The sequence below is a fragment of the Mustela putorius genome, unplaced genomic scaffold, assembly GCF_011764305.1.
Source record: "Mustela putorius furo isolate JIRA1106 unplaced genomic scaffold, ASM1176430v1.1 tig00000276_pilon_pilon_pilon, whole genome shotgun sequence".
Lineage (NCBI taxonomy): Eukaryota > Metazoa > Chordata > Mammalia > Carnivora > Mustelidae > Mustela > Mustela putorius.
This window is the reverse complement of record NW_025421342.1, coordinates 150,203-155,475: the sequence shown is the minus strand read 5'-3', so window position 1 is coordinate 155,475 and position 5,273 is coordinate 150,203. Positions and strand designations below refer to the sequence as shown.

The following is a 5,273-nucleotide window of genomic DNA, read 5'->3' as shown; positions in this document are numbered from 1 at the left end:
CACAAACACTGCCACCATCAGCTCCACTAAAGGCCCCCCTGTGGTTGGGGGGCAGCTGGTTAGGTGAAAACCCTGCACAAAAGCTGGTTTAATGCAGGGCCTCCTCACCAGGCTCTCAGGGCCTCACAAGACACTTCATTCTCTGCTCACTGTCACAGTAGACCACTGCATAGGGACAGCCACCTGTCCTGCTGATCACTACCCCCCCTAAAAAAGCAGGTGCCATGTGCTCAAGAGGATCTGTCACCAGAGTTAATACAAACACCATCAGATCTAAATTCAACCTGGGCCCCCTCCCCAGAAAGTCCCTTGCAGTAGTAGAAGTACCACGAAGGGTAATCTTGCTCTATCCTCCATTCCCCACTGCTGCCAGGGTGTTATCTGTCTGTGAAGGCTTCACCCTGTGCCCTCGAAGGAGAGGGACTGTAGGTCCCCCTGAAGAAGGGAGATGCTGACACAGAGACAGAACCATGAACAGTTTATTGGGGAGATACCAGGAGAGACAAAGCACAGGGTACAGGATGGGCAGGGAAAGCATTCAGACCACCAGGAAGAAACATTCATATCTTGACTAGATATAAACTCATTGGAGCCTGGTTGTTGGAGGTCAAGGAAGTCTTCAGATTACAGAATGATTACCCTGTAAGGCAAAAGGATTTGGGTTAGTACAATGGGAACTTATGTTTTCCTAAATGCTCTCTGCCTTCCATACTGTATCTGAGGCCTTGGATGAACACTTGGGTGTGTGGCCACATCTGTGAGTCTGTATGTAATAGACAATAACTGTCTTCACATCTCACATAGAAATATCTGATTGTACCTGTTCTCTTAACTATATTTTACTACATTGTGGCTAGGACCTGACATTTAATAGAAAAAAGGGGGCTCTTTGCCTTGTCTTTAAAATGAGAATTGCCACTACCGGGGCTGAGGTATTACACTCTTAGTGTATTTTATGGACTTAAACAAACACTTTTTGATGCTCATTGGCATGGAGCTATTTTCATTTAAACAGTGAGAATGGTGAATGGTCAGAGCCCAGATTCTTTGCCAATTATTATTATTTTTTTTTCTTTTTGAGACAGAGACAGAGAAAGCACAAACTTGTGAGCGAAGAGGGATGGGGGAGAAGTGAGGGAGAGAGAGAATCCCAGATAGGCTCCACACTCAGCACCGAGCCCGACTTGGGCCTCAATCTCAAAAGCTCGAGATCATGACCTGAGCAGGAATCAAGATTCTGCTGCTTAACCCACTGAGTCGCCCAGGGGCCCCAGCAGGTTCTTTATGTACTTCAACTCCTATTGTTCTAGTGACCTCAGAATCCAATATGTTCTCTCTATGACAGATTAAAATAAAAGCTGAGGCCCTGAGAAGGCCCCACTGAGAGCTGGTATTTGGACTGAGAAATCTGGAATACAGGCAAATCTGGACACTGGGACTGAAGTCCCAGAGAAGTGCACAGCTATAGGCAGGGTGGTGACGCAGATGCGGAGGCCTGGTGACAGGGCTCCAGCTAGGGCTGCTCCTGGCCAACCCTGACTCTCCCACTAACAGTCTGACTCGGGCTGAGGCCAGGGCGGCCACCATTCACTGGTTCTCCGTCTTGTCTTCATGTTTTCTCGCTGCTGGACTTAAAGTCAGCCAGACAAGAATCCCCAAAGGCCAAGTTAAATTTCCAAATCTCCACAACACTCTTTCACATGGTTCAGAATTTTCAGAAATTCAGGGAAACAACGCTCTTCACAGACTATGAGTGAAGGGATTCATGGCAAAAACGACATTCTGAGACAAATAACGGCGGCGTGATCCACACTGTGTGAGTGAACACATGCTGCAGTCGTGTGGACGGCATGGTGTCTTCACACTCACTCTCAAGCTGCTGGCCTGCCAGGAACGGCCTCACCCTCCCTGAGAGAAGCCCAGCCTCTCCCTGAGCACCTCGGGCCTTCTGGGCATCCACAACCTCCTGTTTCTGTGTGACTCAGGGCTCCCTCCCTTCTTTCTGGATACATCTCTAGTTCTTCCCTTATACAGAACACACGGTCTATGTCCTGTCATCAGTGTGTCCCTCCCTTCTCTCAGACACACACCTTCAATTCCTCACATTAAGGCCTCATCCCTCCCGGAGCACAGAGCATCATCTCCATACCATATGTGTGTGAAACCTGCTGTGCCCAGCATTCGGAGAAGGGCAGGTCTCTGCCACCACAAGGAACCTACAACCCTCTCAGTATGACTGGAAGACAAGGTCCATCAATTCTAAGTACAGAACAACCAGAAGAAAGTTACCATGTCTTTAGCAGTCTTCACTCCCTCATGCCACGAGAGGCCTGTGGGCAGCACCGCTGGTCCTTGTGGAGGACGCTCCAGCATCTGTATCTGACCCACACCATGGAAAAGACAGAAGCTTCTCCACCTGGAAGTGACTGAGCAACATTCCAGCAAACCCTCTACACCTGCCTCCGGCATCTGCCACTTTTTCTTTCATTCTCACCTCCCAGACCAGACAAGAGCATTATCCACAAGTTTCTAAGCTACAGAGGACAAGGGCAGACCCCTACGCTAATGAACAATGAAGGGACCACTTCCCTGTGTCAGGCGTTTATACAACTAAGGAAATGACAGCTTAAACCCTACACACTGCAGATGAAGTGAGAGGTGTTTCATCCCTCCCAGAACAACGTATGCGGATGCTGGATGTGTACGACGGTAAGAGACAGATGTCTGCCATTGTGCAAGGGAGACACTTCCTTTCCAACAATGGCAACTGCCCACTGCTTAGTGTGCGCAAATAGCCAGGCACAAGCACGTGTGTCCTGAAGAACTTCAGAATCATACAGCGTCCCCAGCCTGGTTTCCCCTTGAATGTCAAGCCCTGAACACAAACTCTGCCTTTGCTCCACTGACACAACCAGAAGGTGATGATCTGGAAATAGACGCCTGTAAGCTCTGCATGAAGACTTGCCACTTTGAACGGGAAACGACACCACACACAGACCCCAGGATATACCCAACACACAGAGGTCAGGACACTGTGCTGCCCAGAGAGGAACAGGACTCCAGAAATGGGTACAACTGAAAACGCCCCAGCATTTACTTGGTTCTTCTCTGGGACCTTCTTGGGCATGGTGCTGCTATTGTCCCCTTGAGCTCCACAGGCTTCTGATTGGGGACCGAAGGCCGAGAAGGGACAGAGGTGGTTTCAGACTGACGATCACACAGGATTCAAGCCAACCCTCTACCCCTGCCCCAGCCTATTCCCCTCTCTCCTTCCGGAGGGTCCACTGTGTTTCTCACAGGACTCCCCGGACCCCTGTGGACGAAGGCGGGAACTGTCCATCACCCTCGCAGATACAACCACTCTTCCTGGGACATATGTTTCCAGAACTAATCTATAATGCTGGACAACTGGGGGTCTCCACATGTGAGACTGATGTGAAGGTTGTGCTTCGTCCAGCCCAGAGCCCAAAACATCGTGTCTGTGTAGTGCACCTGGGCAATGCTTCTATGTCTGTCCTCTGTGGAATGTCACTTTTCTGCTCCATAGTAGATGCCTGCTGCCCAGTTCTGTATGGTGAACCAGACAGTCCATGAGATGGACGTCAGACAAAGTGGAGGAATGTTACCATGTCCTCACTTGGGCTTATTGCTGCATTGCAAAGCCTTGTGGTACCACCTCTCCATCCTCTCCACCGACAGAAGTGGTTCAACTATGAATAAGCTCTATGACCCATGTCAATTCAGATCATCTCACCTTGTGGTGGAGGAACGAAGTGTGGCCGAGGCCCCCATGTCCACCACTGTGGAGGTGGATGAGGAGGAGGGAAGTCTGGTACATTCCACCCCATGTGGTAGGGCATACGGAGGAGCCCTGGGCAATGAGGGAACTCTCTCACACCTCTAGCAACCTGCAGAACAGACAAGAAAATATTTTAGCAAAACAGACAAAAGTTGCAACACCAAGAAAAGAAACCAAAAGAAAGAGCTCCCAGCATCCGGCTCCTTCTCCAATACCACCTTCCAGGAGAGCTGCATCATGCTAGAAAACTTACATGTCCCTCCCAGCTGGGGCCAGTACAATGAGGGGGGAGACGGCAATGGCTGTTACAGGAATAGCCTGTCACCACACATCACTGCCCATGTCGGCCCACATTATCCAGCAAGAAGTAGTGTCTTCAAGATGAAAAAGGATCATTGCAAACTAAAGCAGCACATTCCAGACACGGAGGCATCGACATCCTGAACAATACTTCCTCTATCCTCCTCAGACACCAGAGAAGATTTTGCTTTGGGCAGAATAGAGAGAATGTGACGAAACTGAATGCCCTTTCTCCACAAAGTTTTCTGAGCCACTTGAGGGGAATCGTTGGCGTATAAGTCCCTGACTCTCCCCACGCTGCCTCGCTCCTGACAAAGGGGTCCTCTACTCTCTACAGTTTCTGTCCATGGCTACAAAGACACTTGAGGAATTAGGGCCTTGTGGTCTGACAGGGGCACTGGAAAAGTGTCGTCCGAGGGACATGATATCAAAAACCTTTATTTACACTGAGCAGCTGTGCTTGTCTTTTTTTTTTTTTTTTTTAAGATTTTATTTATTTGACAGACAGAGATCAGAAGCAGGCAGAGAGAGAGAGAGAGAAGGGAAGCAGGCTCTCTGCTGAGCAGAGAGTCTGATGTGGGCTTGATCCCAGCACATAGGATCATGACCTGAGCCTAAGGAGAGGCTTTAATGCATTGAGCCACACAGGCATCCCCTGTGGTTGTCTGAAAACACAGTCATTTGGAAATTTCAACCTACTGAGTTCCAGAGTAATTTTGTACAATGGGAAATGAAGATGGGAAGGCCATATGAGAGAATTCACAAAAGGGTATATGCTTCCCAGTGGAAAAACTCCACACTTGTGATGAGAAAAGAAATCAACTCTCACAGTAACTTAGGACCCAATGACCTGCTCCTGGAAACCCAGCTGAAGGGCTGGGAGGCAGTGATCATGCACGTAATCACTGATGTCCCCCTTCAGAACGTGTGACCCAGTGTGCGATTATGACAGTGCACATAAGAGCTTTGACACTTCAAAATACTTGTAGAAAGGGTCTTAAGTGGGCTGGTTCTGCAAGGCACGTTTTCCAGCAGAAGTAAAATGGAGATGACTTGTGAAACATGCCCTGAGAACATTGCAGACTGCAAAGGAGACAGTATAAAATGCAGAGAGAGTTTTCCCCAGTTTCCGTTTGTGAGGATTACCAGACCCATCTATCCCCAGCATGAGCAC

General features: G+C 49.0%; 1 long non-coding RNA gene across 1 annotated transcript; it reads right to left on the bottom strand.

The window, feature by feature from the left end:
* Positions 1-456: 456 nt before the first annotated feature.
* LOC123391738 lies at positions 457-4,322 on the bottom strand. The gene is made up of 2 exons (XR_006606428.1): positions 3,755-4,322; positions 457-640 (listed from the first exon to the last, which is right to left on the bottom strand). It is a non-coding gene; the product is annotated as an uncharacterized LOC123391738 (long non-coding RNA).
* Positions 4,323-5,273: the final 951 nt, after the last annotated feature.